The sequence below is a fragment of the Odocoileus virginianus genome, chromosome 6 (genome assembly GCF_023699985.2).
Source record: "Odocoileus virginianus isolate 20LAN1187 ecotype Illinois chromosome 6, Ovbor_1.2, whole genome shotgun sequence".
Lineage (NCBI taxonomy): Eukaryota > Metazoa > Chordata > Mammalia > Artiodactyla > Cervidae > Odocoileus > Odocoileus virginianus.
In genome coordinates, this window is record NC_069679.1 from 72,969,011 (window position 1) to 72,986,342 (window position 17,332).

A 17,332-nucleotide genomic window follows, 5' to 3' on the forward strand; every position below is an offset into this window, starting at 1 on the left:
GTCAATTGCAAGGAGTCATTTGTGTGGGGAGGAAGTGGCATGCTCTTAATCTCCTTCAACCTATTCAAAGTCATCCCAAATGATCACCAGTCAATATGAAGCCAGTGAATTTGCCGTGCTTAAAATCAGTCCCCAACCCTGCTTCCAACTAGCCTGTCCCTCCACATGGCTCCTCCCTTATAAAACTGGTGGACCCTGGTCCCCAGACTTCTGATGCCATGACGCACCAACCCGACTGGGTCCCTTTTTGCCAACACTTTCACCAGGTTCCTCTACTGTCTGATTCCCCACTTTCTCTGGGCCCCTGCAGACCCAGCCCCCCAGTTAGACTTCTGTCCCTCAATCTTGCTCTTCTTTGGCCTCAGGTCCCTCCTATAATCCCACAAGCTCATGTTGCTGAACTTGTATCACGCCTGTGTCATAATCTATATATCCAAGCCCATCCACCCTGCAGCCTCTCTCATAGCTTTGCCCCAAAGTGAGATAAGCCACATGTGTTTGATATCAAGCAGATAGCTGGGGAGTGCCTTGTGCATTTCAGCCATCCTTCATTGAGCACCCGTTTGTCAGGCATCAGCATCGCCAAGAAGAATAAAGCTTAGTCCCCATCTTCAAGGAGCTTCCTGTGTAGTAGGAAAGGCAGAAACACCCATCGTGGTAAGTGCTGTGATTGAGATCATCTCAGAGAGCAATTGAACACAGGACAAAGCCCCCCAGGCTGGAACTATGGGACAATTAGTCAGGGAAGTTCCCAGAGAGGATTCTATCTGAGCAGGGTCTGTAAGACAGGACAAGTCTCAGGTGGAAAGGATAGTGAGAACGAAGTGCAGTGATGGTTACCAGAGTCAAGTTTGCAAAAATTAAACCACATCAGGGTCTAATCCATTTCCTTTTTTCAATGAGGTTCCTGATCAGAGAAATTTTTCCAGATTTCTGAATGATAGTCAAACAAAATTCAAGAGCTATTCAATGTGGATAGGTTGGGGAAAATATGGAGCCTCCAGTAAGGCAGTTATGTGGGAAACGATGATTCCCCACATTGAAGAATGGATGGGAGCTCCTTGAGCTCTACAGTAGCACATGAGACATGCCTGGGACCTGTACAAGACCTCTCACAATTTGGATGAAGTCAGAAAAAGCATTTTTATCAAATTATCACATGACATAGAACTGGAGGAATAAACAATAAAATTGGAGGATAGAAGCAAGATTTATACTGATCCAGATAAGTTGAGATTTAATAGAGATAAGTGTAAAAGTCTTGCATCTTAGTCCAAAAAAAGCAGTAATTAGAAAACGAGAGAGAATGTTTTAGTAGCAGTTCATGTGAAATGACTTTATTTGCGGGGGTGGGGTAGGGGTGGGGGTGGACAGGGACCGTTGAAAAGGAAGATCCTAGTTTACCGCTGGTTTGAAATAAACCAACAATGTAAACTTCTAAAAGGTCTAGCAGACCTTTAGTAGATTCTTGGGTAGAATCCAGGGTTCAGTACAGGGAGGGTATCAGTATACTCCAAACTATTATAAAACAATGGCAATTTTGTGCTTAATTCTTCTGCCATGTCTTAAATGGCTTATTACAGCCCCGAAATGTATCTAGGAGAAGATGACCTGAATGAAGATAAAAATAACCTAGAAGGAAAAGTTGAGATACTGGAGAAGAGAAATCTTGTTGAAGAGTCTGACAACCTTCAACTGTTGCAGGATTGTCAGGCAAGAGAGGGATTCAGTTGTTCTAGGTTTGCATTAGTCATAACGGGTTAACTGTAATAACAAACAATCCCAGAAGAGTAAGCTTATTTTTATTCATGTGAAGTGGGGCTCTGATCCACATGGTCATGTAGAGCTATCTTTCCATCATGGAGCACTAATATGGAGATTCTTCCTCCTTGTCATTCAGCCAATAAATGAAAGGAGAGAAAGGTACAGAGGATAGCATAGGTTTTCTAAGGGTAGTGTCTCGAAGAAGTAAACACCATTCTGCTCACATTTCGATGACTAGAACTCAATCACAAGGTGGTACCTTACCACAACAAGGAAGGCTGGAAAATGTATTCTAACTGCGTGCCCAGGAGAAAAAGGCTGTGGGTGCGGGCTTTAGAATTGTAGATTTGGAAGAGACAACCTTAGGAGTGAGAAGAGTTAAGGATTGTAACATATTTACACAAAGACTTACACATGAATGGGTTCAGTTGCTCAGTCGTGTCCGACTCTTTGTGACCCCATGAACTATAGCCCGCCAGACTCCTCTGTCCATGGAATTTTCCAGGCAAGAATACTGGAGTGGGTTGCCATTCCCTACCTCATCCACATGAATAAAACAGACGTGACAGCATTATTCATAAAAACCAAAGGTTACCTATCGTCTAAATGCCCACAGACTGGTGAATGTACAGATAAAATTTGGTATATCCATACAAAGAAACACTATAAACAGAAGCGAATTACCAATATATGGATGAACTTTGACTACTGCATTGATGAACTTCAAGCACATTATGCTCAGTGAAAGAGGCCAGTCACAACGCCATATATTTTATGGTTGCATTTATATGAAATATCCAAAAAGGGCAAGGCTATAGAGACAGTAGATTCAAGGGACGGGGTAGGAGTAGGTGAAAGGATATTAACAGTAAATGAGCACAAGAGGTTTCATTGGGGAGATAAAAATGTTCTAAACTTGATTAATGGTAATGGTTGTACAACTTGGTAAATTTACCAAAAATCAATTGAATTGTAAACTTAAACATGGTTAATTACATGATGACAAAATATGCCTCAATAATGTTATTTTTTTAGTTAAAAATTTAGTATTTTTTAGGTTGGGGGAAAGAGAATAATCCTACAAGGGAAATAATAAAGGATTATTCAAAGTGGAAGGAGGAAGTGATACAGAATCCAAGGGAAGAGAAGATTCAAAGAAGGAAAGCATGGTCAGTTCAACTCTAGTCAAAACTACTGAGAAGTCACATAAAATGGAAGGTTGATACTCTTGTCTGTCATAGTAAGGTTCACAGTATGGTTCCAGATCCAGAGACAGGAACATGGGAAACATGGGAAACAGATTTCCACTTAACAGTAAATGCAACCTTTAGAAATGTTTAACAACAGGACATATCCCATTGCTGAGTGATCCCATTGCTCTCTGACAGTGGAAATATTCAGAGAGAGGCTGGACGGGCATTTAGGAAGGATTTCTACGCGAGAGGAAGACTTCTAAGGAAATTTCAGTCTTTGAAAGACCCAGGGTATTGCGAAGACTTCATTACCTCTCTTTGCCCAAGGCCTCCTCTCCACTCTTGGCCTTGGGCTCCTCATCTCAGACACTGAGAACTGACCTTTGGGAAGAGCCCCTTTCCATAGTGGCTCTGACTCTTGAAACCCCAGGCACCCAACTGCCGTCATCCAGGAGTTCTTCAGCCACTGAGAATTCCCTTGAGCTCAGAGGTCAGTGGTCATACAACAGCTGCTGCTGCTGATGCTGCTAAGTCGCTTCAGTCGTGTCCGACTCTTAGCGACCCCATGGACGGCAGCCTACCAGGCTCCTCCGTCCATGGGATTTTCCAGGCAAGAGTACTGGAGTGGGGTGCCATCTCCTTCTCCGCATACAACAGCAGGTTTCACCAAAGTTAGTGCAGAGAACTGAGTAATCCTGGGACACCAGGGGAGATAAGCTGAACTGCCAGAAAGGACCAGTGCTCATTTTAAAACGTGCCAAAAGACCAATGCCACAGTTGCCTTTGTGTCTCTGCCTCGCTCTCATCCAACACCCCCCAGAGGTAAAATACAGGAAGGAGAAGGTAAGCCCATAATATGAGTGGGTTCAAGAAGAAATGAATGAAGCTTTCTTAATCAGAGTTTTGTTTGATACCCTTAGTCACCCACCAGGAATGGCCACCATGATGTAGATATAAAAAACCAGCACCCAGAAGTTGGAAGAGCCTTTTTTTCAAAGGACTTGGAAAGCTGTGTGGAGTTTCTGCATGGCCCCAGTTGCCAATGACCATGACCGTAGCTGCTGGCATTGCTCCAGCGTGAACTCTATTCCATTGCAAAGGGGAAGGAGTCCTTCTTAGCAGACCCTGGAGCAGATGACAAGCTATGTTACTGCCTTCTCACCAAAACAGACACTCAAAAGGTGATTTATTTGCCCAGAAAATATTTGTGGGGCACCTTCTACATGCCACACTGCCTCCCAGAGCCCGCAGTCTATTCATTCTGACATACAAGAAGAACTGCCCCAAAGTGCCAAGGGATGGGGATGGTTTTAATGTTTTTTCCAGAAGACAATGTAAGGGCTAGATGGCTTGCGGCAGTCCCATCCAGCCCTGGCAGTCATGACCTCTTATATTCACCCCAACAAAACCTGCCCCCGGACTTTCACGTTGTTTCCATGTTGACTGAGGAAGACTGGGCTGGATCCATTGGATCCCCAAGCAGAAAGGCTTCCCCATTTCCAGACCCTGGAGAAAGAGCCAGGCCAGGCAAAACCAGAGAGGGAAACTGCGGGGTGGGGGAGGGGAGAGGGGTGGACAGCGAGTGCCAAGTGCTGCAGACTGGGTGGGAAACCCAGGGGCAGGGGCAGGGGAGCAGGAAGGAGCCGCCCAGGCAGGAGCAGACTCCTGAGCTGAGGGTTGGGCAGGAGACAGGTCTGGCTCCTGGCGTACCTGCGCTAATGAGCTGGAAGCAGGAGGAAATGGCCCAGCATGTGAAGGCCAGCAAAGGGAAGGGCCTCCCCATGCCAGCTGGACGGGAGAGGGCCGAGCGGGGTGGGCACAGGGCCCAGCCCCTCTCCACACCCTGAATTCTCAAACTGGAATCTGGAAATTCCAGAAGAAGGGACTTGGGAGGTGCAGGCAGATCAGGGAGGCTGAAATGAGACCTCCTGGGGGAAAGGGGATTAGAAAGATGCCGAGCTGCGGTGGCATGAGGGGAGAGAGAGCCAAGGGGCTGCACAGGCACCCTGCCAACCCTGGGGAGGGAAGAGGCCCCAGGGCGGTCGTCAGCTGTAGCTGAACGCAGGCAAATCTGACGGTCGACTGACTTAATAAGGGCAGGCAGGATGGATGAGTCCTCCCAGTCCTGCCGGGGCAGCAGAAATGGCCACAAGTATTCACAGACTGTAAACATCAAGGGGGACGGGCCTTGTCTGGGTCTGCAGGGACCTGGCAAGGCCGAGCAGAGAGGGGCAAGGCCAGGACAGAGGCCTGAGCCTGGCATTCTCTGCAGTGGACTGTCTAGAGGCCCTGGATGAAGGGTCACTTTGGGAACCCCAAAGCCAGCTCAGAAAGCCCCACCAAAGCCAGAAGCTGGACATAGCCCCAGACAGGTCCCGCCTGCAGGGATCCAGGATATGGGGACTCGATGCTGGTATGTTTGTTTGAACCCTGGACACGGGCTTTCCAGGTGGCTCAGTGGTAAAGGATCCTCCTGCCAATGCAGGGAATGCAAGAGACGCGGGTTCAATCCCTAGGTCAGGAAGATCCCCTGGAGGAGGAAATGACAACCCACTTCAGTATTCTTGCCTGGAAAATCCCATGGATAGAGGAGCCTGGTGGGCTACAGTCCATGGGGTCGCAAAGAGTCAGATGTGACTGAACGACTAAGTATGCATGCAATTTTGAAGTAGGGGAGCCCACTTTGCCTCCTAACACCAGGGTGGGGCCAGGGCAGTTGGACAAATACTCATGGAGCATCCACCTTAGTCTTTCCCATACAGGACCCTAGGACCCTTCCCAGTGGCATCCACAGGGACCTTCACCCCTACTCCTTTGCTGGCGTGGAAAACTTCTACCAGAGGCAGAAGCCTAGGGGTCCAGTCTGACTTTCTGTGTGCTCCTCGTTCAGCACTGGCTGCAGATTACAATCAAAGCGTCTCCTGTCTCTGGACCTCAGTTTATCCACCTGCAACATGAAGAGACTGCATCTGCTCTGTGCAAAGTGATTTTCATTGGTTATATAGCCTTTTGCTCAGCTTGTTGTTGCCATGGGAACAATCCAAGTCAAAAGGTGGATCCAGCAGAGAAGGTATCAATCAGCTTCTAGTTTGTGACTAAGGAGAGCTTCATAGTTTCGTCTACCCAGCACCCCTTCTCTCTTATTCTGGTATCAGCATCCATTTTCCTTTAGGTAACTGTCCTTCCACCTTCTATAGACCATTCTGATGGGGCAGCCAATCACAATACCGGCCATGTGGCACATGACCCAAACTGGCCAATCAGATTCTCTCCCATGATTTGACCCAGAGACCAACACTTTATAACTGGAACACTCAATCTCAGCTCCCCAAACAGACATACGCCAAAGGAGTTTCTGGGCCTGAGAACCATGTTGCTGCCTGAATTCCTGACCTTTCCGATACTTACCTGTTCAGTTCTTCTACTCTGTTTACTCCTAAAATCTTTCCGGTAAGTCTATTCTTTTTTTTTTTAATGTATAAATTAGTCAGAGTCCTTGTTGTTGCTTGCCACCAAGGAATCCCTATTTATGCACAAACCAAGAAAGAAAAACTGGGTGGATTAGATGATGGGCCTCTCCTCCCTGCTGCCTTCTCTCTTTGTGGTCCCAGGGCAATTGACTCAGCTCTTCAGCAGCACTCAGCTCATGTAGGAGACATGGTGGGGTAGAGTCTGCTCAACAAGACCTCGAACATCAACTAAGCACCTTTGTATCCTGGATATGAATGGTTGAGGGTCTTGCACACTATAAATGCTCAGCTGCACTGAATTAAGATCTTACAGCTTGAAGCAGGCAACTGCAGTGGGAAAGAAATTTAACACGTATCAGAGCAGCTTCACAATTATCAAGATGTAAGCAACTGCAGGAGAAAGTCATTCCCACTGCATGCAAGTGATGAGTGTGGGGTGGGGAGTGGTCAGGACCCATTTCAGGGTGTTGGGGGAAGGCCCACTCTGTCCCCAAAGTGTCTCTCCCACCTCTTCGTGAGTACCTCTCACTCCTGAAACAAGAGACAAAGGCACTCAGTGAATATTTAGACACAGAGCTGGAAATCCATCTTCCCCTAGAAGAACAAGACAATGTTTTCATTCACTCTGAAGTGTAATGATGGGTGTAGACTCTTTCCTGAGAGCAGACCTGGATAGGAGAAATTGTTTGGAAATACTAATGTTTTCAGGATGTGGAAAGTGAAAATGGGTCTGCCAGTGGGTCAAGAGGAAGGGGAAAGGCTAGAAAACAGGGGATACAAGCATATGGGCTACACATCAGCTTTGACTGTAAGTTCTAGGGGCCAACTCCAGTAAACTTTGGAGGAGGGGTAGAGTTTATTCAAAAGAGACAGGGTTCTGAAGGAGGTGTTCAACAACCAGGCCTGGGAAGCCAGGACCAGGGCAGCTATAGAAGCCAGGGTGGCTCTAAGCCAGTTGCCTTCTGTGGTCAGTAGTGACTCCATCCCAGATTCAAATTCCCTAGGAGAGAGTTTGTTGGATGTGTCTGGGATCCTGTGCCCACCCTTTGAGGTGGATGGTGGGGAGCATCCCCATGGCTGACAGCCTCACCAGGAATGCCTGGAATTGGCAAGGCAGAGTTCCCTAAAGGAAAATTGAGTTTCCGTTATCCAAGGAAGGAGGAGTGCTGGGCATATTCATACAACAGATGTTCACTACACATGGCATGTCGATTTACAGAGGAGGGAGATGAGTGGGGTGGGGTATGGGAAATTGCAGGAGATTCCAGAATCTGCCATGGGGGCCAAGGCTCTTTCTCCAGCCCTGGATTCCATCTCTTTCTCTCCCCTGTAAAAGCAAGCTCAGGGAAAGAACACTATTTTTCTGTTCTTGACAGCCTGATAGAATTGTCTCCTTAGCTTCCAGTCACGCTCTGCTCTCCTGCTAGAATCATTACCACCCACCTGTTCTCCATGCAGGAATTCACAGCCAGTGGACACACATCTGGCCTGCAAAAGACATGCTTGGAAGTCTCCCCAACTGCTTGGAACAGGCTGGGGACAGCATAGGGTCAGACACCAATTCAAAGGCAAGCAAACAGCTGGCCTGAGAGCTGTGGTCATTATGGCTTAAGTGGTGACCCATCCTTACCCCACCAGGCAGCTTGATGAACATAGGACAGGTGTGCCCTGGGACTCAATACTGGGTCCTGTACCTGGCAGCCCTCCCCACCCCCACCTGCTTCACCAGTGTTGATTTTAGGGGAGGGGGTGGCTCTTACCTTGCCTTTCTTGGGATTCTTTTGTTTTCCTTCCCATTACTGTCCGCATCATTCCCTTCTGAGTACCCTGGAAGTTCAGAAAAAGCTAGGTAAGGTTCTAATGGGAAGAGCCCATTAAATATTGTGTTTTGGTGGTGAAAGTAACAGCACCTAAGTTTTAAATATGTAAATCAAAACTGGACAGGGCCTAGAGACTGTAGGTCCGTGCTTCTCGAACTTTTTCAAAAAGTAGCAAGAACCTTTGTGCAGTATTTCAGCATTCAGCAAATACTTACTGAGTGGCTACTGTGTGCTAGGCGCTGTGCTCGGGGACACAGCAGGAGCAACACAGACCCAAGCCTCACAAATCTTGTGAGTTTACAGTCTAGTGGGGGAGGCAGACATTGAGCAAATAATTGGGTAAGTAGATCAATAATGAGTTACAACTGAAGTAGAGCTATGAAAAAGTTGTATGCAGCTAGGTGGCCTATCACCAAGTTGAGAGATATTGGGGGAGGCATCCCCAAAGAAGTAGGACATAAGCAAAGAGCTAGAGGGAAGATGGTCCAGACAAGACACATTACAAGAAAAATCCCAGAGGCAAGAAAACACTTGTGTTGGAGGAAGTTGTAGATCATTTTTGGGGAGCCAGGTAAGCAGGGTAGCTCAGACGAAGATGAAGGGATGTAGGCACCAGACCACCAGGGCCTCATGGGCCAACTCAGTGATGACATTGAAACTGGGGAGCCACTCCAGCTGAAAAGCGCCCTCCCCCAATTCTCTACCCCCCAACACACACTCATCCCCTTGCCCTGTAGCCTCCAAGGCATCTCAGAGGAAGCATGCAGCTTATCAGAAACAGCTTGGAAACCCCTAATCCAGCTCTACTTGGCATTTTCAGATGAGAAGAGTTGAGTCTTGACAGTCATCCACTCCCCCAGTATCCTCTCTCTTAATTCTGGGCACCTATCCCAGCCTCCCTGGAGAGAAGGCTGGCCGGGTGTGATCTAGGGACAGGCTCCCAGAACACTGCACGTCTCAATGCTTCAAGAAGGAGCCTCAGGAGCCAGTCCAGCATCTGGCATGAGGAATGGGTTCCAAGAATGGGATCTTGTCCCTTGCCTGCCCCTGGGGCTCTCAGAAGATTCCCCCTGTGCTTGCTGCCAGAGTCCCTGACCCTCCCCTCCCAGACCCTTCCCCATCACTCATCCCCAGTCAGGGGAAGGCTGCTGGCCAGGATGGCAGAGCCTGCTCAAGCTCCGGCCTCAACATTCCTCTTCACCCGAGGGTCAGGGTCAGCTGTAGGGTATTTTCCCAAGCCATGGGGAACAGAGGCGCCTCCTGACATGTACAGTCACTCTTCCGGGCTGGAAGGGCAGCTACCAGCGAAGACGGGCTAGAGAAGAAAGCAGTCTGCTGGCTCTTAGAGAAGAGCTGCAAGGGGAAAAGGGTTGGGGAGCAGGGGCCTGAGAGGAAGTAGAAGTAGAACCTGGTGATGGGAAATGTGGTGCATGTCTGGGATCTGAGCTGAAGTGGGGGTTTTCCTGCCCCAATCCAGTTTGTCCTCATCTAATTAACCCCAGAGTCTGGCCTCTCTGAGACCCTTGCTGACCTTTGCAATTCCTGGGACAGGTGCCAAAGGCAACCACCAGCCTGGAGACAGCAGCAGTACCCCAAGCCCCCAGCAGGGTCTAAGCACACAGGCATGGCCGAACTCTCTGCAGCCCTGCAAGGGGCCAAAGGACAAGCAGGTCAGGCCAGTGAGAAGGTTCTGAAGGTGAAGGGGGAGGTGGACGTAGTTGAACCCAGGCTGGATCCAAAGAAGCCATGAAGAGAGGTCTCTTGGGCCTAGAAGGTGGTTTCATCAGCCAAGGCTGGTGTATGGCAGAACTGTGGGAGACCTGGGTTCGATCCCTGGGTCAGGAAGATCCTCTGGAGGAGGGCATGGCAGCCCACTCCAGTGTTCTTGCCTGGAAAATTCCATGGACAGAGGAGCCTGGTGGGCTGCAGTCCATGGGGTCGCAAAGAGTCAGACATGACTGAGTGACTAAGCACTCACCCGCATATGGCAGAACTGGGCCACATCAACCTTCTCCCTCCTGCTCTGTGAGCGTCAGACTTCTGTCATCCTGCCATCTGTCTTCAGGGGAGGGCGGATATAAGGACATGAGGGAGCAGGTGTCAGAGGCCTGACTTCACGTCTTTGCTGCTCGCCGTTTTAGCTGTGGCATCTGCAGCAAAGATCACAATCACCTCCCTGAGACTCCACTTTCCCTTCTGTAAAAATGGGATGAATACTTCTAGACTATGACATGCTAGTGGAACCTTCCAAGAGGTGGTGTCCAGTAGGCAGAGTTAATTAAAAAATAATAATAGTGAGACCTACCTCATTGGACTGTAGGAATGACTTAATGAGAAAACAAGGGAAAGACCTCAGCGATCATTTAGTTAGCCATGGTTTTAAACCCCATCTCCAAGCTAGAGAGGCTGGACTGGATGGTGGCTGGGGAGGGCCTGAGGTCGGGAAAAGAAAAGAGAAAGAGGGAAGCCAGACCTCACAGCACACCCCAGCCAAGAGCCCGGGCAGACAGCGTCTCCCCCAGAGGAAGGGCTGGTGTTCTTTACTCCGCTGCCCTCTGGCAGGCACTGAGCTCCTGTTTTCCTCATTAAGTGTGGCTGTAACCTGGCTCCCTTAACACTGCTGACATAAGGTCCAGAAACAGTTCAGAGTGCCCGAACAGACAGCATCACCTGCTTTCAACATCACCTCCCAGCTGGACCAACAAGGCTGAGGGTGTGAGTGGCTGCAGACTGCAGGGAATCAAGGCAGATGGCACCGGGAATGGAAGCCACGACGCGGGGGGCCTCACTCTATGTCCAGTGATGCTCAGCATCACCACACGGTAAAAGAGGAAAAGCAAATATTTTTGAGGACACATTATTTGCCAGGCTTTGTGGTAAAGCACTTATGTGTATTATCTCACTGAATCCCCATAACAGCCCTAGGTCATTGACCCCCATTTTATGGATGGAGACACGGAGGCATAGGGTATTTAAGAATTTTAAACAAAGGGGCTTCTCATTTGTTGGGGAGGCAAGACTATAGGTTCACATCCCCATGAGAGAAGAGAACAGAATCTGAAATGGTCCCCCACAAACCCAAATAGCCGGCTTCTCATCTTCCCATCACCACCTGCCTCAGTTTCCCCAGGTTTCTAGCTTCCACCATGCTGACCAGGCTCAAAGGGCAGCCCTCACCCACTGTTCTAGGGCTAGACATGTTCATTTTCCCAAAGTTCAGCCAACACATGGCTAGAATTTTTTAAAAGGAGCTTATCTAGAAAACTTGAAAAGAGAACAAAATTAAAATATAAAAAGCCAAGAATCTGGGAAGAGAGGAGTTTATAAAGCAGTTTTCACGTTCCAAGATAAGGAAAGTAATGACAGCTACTAGTTGTGCCAAGTGTCCGACACTATACTATGCTCTTGATATATGTTATTTTCTTTTATCCTCAAGGGCAACCGATGAGACAGTTATTATTATCCACGTTCCACAAATATGGAAACAGATGCTCAGAGAGGTTAAGCAACTTGTCCATGTTACACAGCTTATAAGCATCAGAACTAGGAGCCAAACAAGACTTTGCAGTTAACCACCTAGACATAGAAGATGAGTGTGGTGGGCACGACTCTCCCAGCTAACAGGCCTCATTTAGGTCTCATGAAGGTGTTTGACAAAGCTACTCAAACTCGACACTGAAGGGTTGCAGGTTGGCCCCACTGTTTCCTCTGATCGATTTGTAACACTTGCTCAGGAAAGAATTATAATACTTTTCCTCCTGGACAAGGATGGAAAAACCTTGGCAAGTCTGTGCCTTTCATTTCTCTGTTTTCTAGTGCCAACTTATGTCGACCAAAACAAAGCAAAGCAGAAAAAAAACAAGCCAATATGTTGAAACTTTTGTACTTGTCTTTCATTTCAAATTACCCTCATGACACGTTATGGTTTCCACAATGTTTCATTGGTTAATGGCTGGACCAATGTTTCCTGAAGTCTGGAGATACTGTGAGTGAAGATTTTAACCCAGCGCTGGGCACATAATCATCATTAGATATGTTGTTGTTGTGATCACAATGCTTCCTGTGATCACATCCCGAAGTCACTCGATATAAAACAATATAAAATTAGGTACTGATTGATTGGGCTTCCCAGGTGGTAAAGAACCCACCTGCCAATGCAGGAGATGTAAGAGACGTGGGTTCGATCCTTGAGTCTGGAAGATCCCCTAGAGGAGGGCTTGGCAACCCAGTCCAGTATTTTTGCCTGGAGAACCCCATGGACAGGGAGCCTGGCAGGCTACAGTCCATAGGGCTGCAAAGAGTCAGACATGAGTGAAGCCACCTGGCACGCACACACGCACTGACTGAACAGCTGATACCAATAGCTATCGGTGAGTAATATTTACCGAGTAGTTACTGCACGCCAGGTTGCAGTCTGGGTCGCTTACACACATTGTATCTTTTTAATCTTCCTAACAACTCAATGAGATAGGAATTATTTTCATTTCCCTTTTACAGATGATGAAACCAAGGCCTGGAAATATTAAGTAACAAAGTCACACAACTCCAAATGGCAGGGCTGAGATCTGAATCTAGACGGCTACATTCAGAACCTGCCAGGAAAACCTCTAAACTCTATACCTCTGATGATGCATCTGACAATAAGACTATATTACAGGGGATAGAAGGGAGATGTCGTTGTGTGCTGAGGTGGTCAGAGAAAGTTTTCTGGAGGCTGTGGGCTCTATGCGACCCTGAAGAAAGGACAAGGTGGGTAAAGCAAAAGAGAGACATGTTTTAGAAAACAAAATTTTGGTATTAAAGGGGGAAGGGGTGGGGGGTAAATTAAGAGTTTGGGTTGGCAGATACAAACTACCATGTATGACATATATAAACAACAAGGTCCTACTATATAGCATAGTGAACTATAGCCAGTATGTTGTAATAAACTATAATGGAAAAGAATATGAAAAAGAATATATATTATATATTTCTATGTGTATGTATTTATGTAACTGGATCACTTTTCTGTACACCAGAAACTAATACAGCATTGCAAATTAACTTTACTTCAATTCAAATGAGAGAGAGAGATATGTTTTAGGCTGGATGGTGATCCCTGAAATCTCATGGGACCGCAAAATGGGACATCAGGAAGTCCCCTATCCTTAGAACACAAGGGACTGCTTCCCCTCTGAAGTAGTGTTGTTTGGAAAACTTGACTGTTTAAGAAAGGACTCGGAGCATAAGCAGGAACCTGTGAGGTCCTCCTGGAGCGTCTAGCATCAGGATGGAGAGAAAGGCTGGCAACAGATCCCCTGGGAGATTTGGCAGAGGGTTGGCCAGAGTGAGATTGACTGATCATCACCCCTGCCATGATCATCTCCACACTGACCACTGGTGTGCTTTGAGGAAGTGGTTTTATTTTGCCAGGACTGTGGTAGGGTTGCCCTGGGAGGTATGAATGCAGAAGGGCCTGTGGGCCTACATGCCTGTAGGATTTCACAGAAGCCTTAGGGAGAAGCTCAAACATCACACCTAAGCCCTAGAGATGGTGGGGCTGGGGCAGGCACAGGGGTGGAATTTAATCCAGGGGGCCCCACAGTGCTTCCTTGCCGAGGAGCTGGTTAAGGGGATGGCTCCAGGGAAAGTGAGGCCGGTGCTGGCCAACAGAGGTCTGAACGGGAACATGTGTGCAACCCCAGGTCCAGGCCTGGCTCTTGCAGACCTGATGGAATTTCTGAGTGCGTCAGTAGAGCCACACCTGTCCCTTCTCACTGAACTCCAACCTGGGCAGGCTCAGAAAGGCTGCAGCCTAAGGCAGCCTGGAAAGAAGTGGCCAACACTTCTGAGCAACATGCTGAGGCCAGATGGAGTGAATAGCCTGGAGTGAATGGTCTGGAGGCTCCTTCTCTGAGCAGGAACCCACATGAGAAGCCGATGACTCCCGTCTGTGCGCCCTCCAGGTCTCACCACACAGCGCGCTCTCTAGCTTTCGCTGTGGCCCAGTGTGTGTATGTTTTGCTCTCCTGTTACACTTCCAGTCGTTGTCACCCTAAGTGTGGTCCATAAACCAGGAGCAACAGCATCCCCTGGGAGCTCGTTAGGCATGCAAACTCTCATCACCGACACACTGGAGCAGAATGTGCTTACTAACAAAGTCCCCAGGGACCTGACTGCACATCAAAGTTTGAGAAACACTGCTCCTTGGAAACAGGATTTGTCTCCAGCAGAGCTGTCTTTGTACAAGTTTTTGTATCCCTGGTGTTCAGCAGTAAGTAGGTGCTCAAAAAATATACATTTTTAACTTTCTGTTTTGAAATGATTTATACTTAGAGAAAAGTTGCAAAGAAGTTGCAAAATTAATATGATACTCACACATGCCCTTTCTGGCTTCCCCTAATGGGCACAGTTTATGTAGCTATGGCACAATGACCAAAGTAACATGGGTAAACTAACAGAGTTATGAGACCATTAACAGAACCACAGACCCTTTCTAAATTCATCAGTTTGTCCCCTAATGTCTTTCTCTTCTAGGACCTTTAGTGGCATTTAGCTGTTGGGCTTCTTCCGTCTCCTCTAATCTGTGATAGTTCTTTAGTCTGTTCTTGTTTTTCATGACCTTGACTCTTTCAATGAGTGCCTCTCAGTTATTTTTTTAGTCTGTCTCTCTCAACTTGAGTAGGTCTGATGTTTTCCTGTGATTGAGGTCATGCATTTTGGGTAAAAAGACCATGGAAGCAATGCTGGATCCTCCTCACCATATAAGAACACGTCTGTTACTGATGACATGAAACTTGATCACTTGGTTAAGCTTATGTTTGCTGGGTTTCTCCACTGGGTTTCACTACTGTAAAGTTACTGTTCTCCTTCCCTTTGTAGTTAGTAAGTTTCTTGGTAGGGGGAGAATTTTTGAAACTATGCAAATATCCCGATTCTCCTCAAACTTTTCCCCACTGATTACAGCATCCATCACTGGTGGATCTTGCCAATGATTATTACTATTGTGTTTGCCTAATGGTAATTTTGTATTTCCTTCATTACTTCTATATTTATTGGAATTCTTCCATTAAAAAAAAAAGCTGTTCCTTCTTCCTCATTTTTTTTTCCCAGTATTTTTTAGACTTCAGTTGGAACTCATGGCTACTCATTTTATTCTATGGGTTACAATCCAGTGTTATTATTTTCTTTTGTTGTTCACATTGCTCCACCCACTGGAAGCTCCCACAAGTTGGCTTCTTGTTCTGCCATGCCCCATCCTTTCCCAAAGACTTCCTTCTTTTCTAGTACCATGAGATGTTCCCGTCTCATTTGATTCAGTAAATATTTTTGAATGACTGACAGAATGAAAAAGAAGGTTTATGTATAGAGACTCAGCCCCTCTGCGATTCCCCAACTAGGAAGCTGTATCCAATTCATTTTTTTATTGGCGTATAGTTGCTTTACAATGCTGTGTTAGTTTCTGCTGTAACGCGAAGTGAATCGGCTGTATTCACTGATACACTGATATCCTCTCTTTGTTGGATTTCCTTTCCATTTAGGTGACCACAGAGCAGCTGGCAGGAACAGCAGGAGCTGTTCCCAGGTTTCACAGAATCACTTACTTCTACTCCCCTTTGAGAGTCGAGGAAAGCTGGAGGAACTCTTAACCTAAAGATAAAGCAGTATCCATAGAAATTATAGTCTGGGAAATTCATCTGCCCTAAAAATCCAACATGTGGACTTGCCACATCTGCTGAGCTCTATGAGGTAGTGCTTACGAACACGTGTGCTGGAGCCAGATGCCTGGATCAGAACCCTAGGTCTGCTTCTTGCTGTGTAGCTTTCCTGTGCCTCTATTTCCCCATCAGATGGTAACAGTAACTTGCCATGGAATTGCGTACTGGCTAAATAACTTTAAATGTTTAAACTGCTTACAACGGTCTAAGGTACACTGAGCAGTGAATAATCACTAGCCAGTAGTCTGGGGTTTCCACCAAATAACAGCCTGCTGAAGCGTGCACTATTGTGCTGTGTTTCCACCACCGAGCAATGTTACTAGTCTCTGCTCTCATGGAGCTTACCTTCTCCTGGAGCAAAAATAGTCTAGCCCAACATAAAGATTGCAATACTTTTTTAAGACAGTAGTGGGCCGATGGGAACAGTTGTGTTTCAAAACCATTCACACTTTTCCGGTGAAAGTAATTTTCCTCGTGGTGTCATGGGATGGAGATCTTAGCCAATCAAAGCATTATGCCTTAGCCACAGGGATTAGTTGAGGCCAGGATACATCCCCTCAGCACCAGAGAGGCTTTTGCACTGAGGCTCCTAATGGTTAGAACCTGTGAGCAAAGAGCCATGGGGCAGAGGACTTGGCCTGAGAATAAGCCACTGCGGTTGAGGGTGGAGCCAAGAGTGGAGGGAAACCAAGTCCAGATGGTGTTGAGAATGGACCGTGGCTCTGTCCTGTTCTCCACTTTTCAGGCAGGCAGCCAACACATTCTCTTTTACTGCTCATTACTGAGGAAGTCCTGAGTTTACTTCAGTCCTGAGAAAGCTGATGCTTAAGCAGAAAGCTGGATGCTGTTCTGAGCCTCTGCTCTTCTTCTGAGCACGTCTTCATCTTCTGCCTCGTCCCCAGGTGTAAACCACTACCAGCACCCTGACACACACACACACACACACACACACACACACTCCACCCCACTTCCCACCTCCGGCCGACTCGCGTCAGCTTCCTCTCCAGGAGACCCCCGCCCCAGGATAGTCATCAGCCTCCCCTCCACCTCCCTCCAGAGCTGGAGCACCTCCCTCATGCTCACCTAGACCCTCCCACCCCCCAAACTCTTCCACCCAGGCCTCACCTTGGAGCGCCTGGCTGAATCCCCAGCCTTCAGTTTTGCCCGGAGGGCAGGGCTGAGGGAGCCACGGCCACCGCGGGAGTCACACAGGCTCACAGCCTAGAAGCCTGCCTCCCTTTCCATCACCTGATCTGTCCCTGGGGTCTTCCTGCAACTTGGGGACATCGGAGCTCTCCTGCCTCCAAGTCCTCGTAGGAGCTACATCCTAAGGGCAGACCAGGGGAACCCAAACCTCCACTTCCTTTGGGAAAATCTCCATCTTCCTT

At 47.6% G+C, this 17,332-nt stretch overlaps 1 long non-coding RNA gene across 1 annotated transcript; it reads left to right on the plus strand.

The window, feature by feature from the left end:
- Positions 1-6,254: 6,254 nt before the first annotated feature.
- On the plus strand, positions 6,255-16,836 carry LOC110146171 (uncharacterized). The gene is made up of 3 exons (XR_002316429.2): positions 6,255-6,407; positions 12,745-12,996; positions 15,768-16,836. It is a non-coding gene; the product is annotated as an uncharacterized lncRNA (long non-coding RNA).
- Positions 16,837-17,332: the final 496 nt, after the last annotated feature.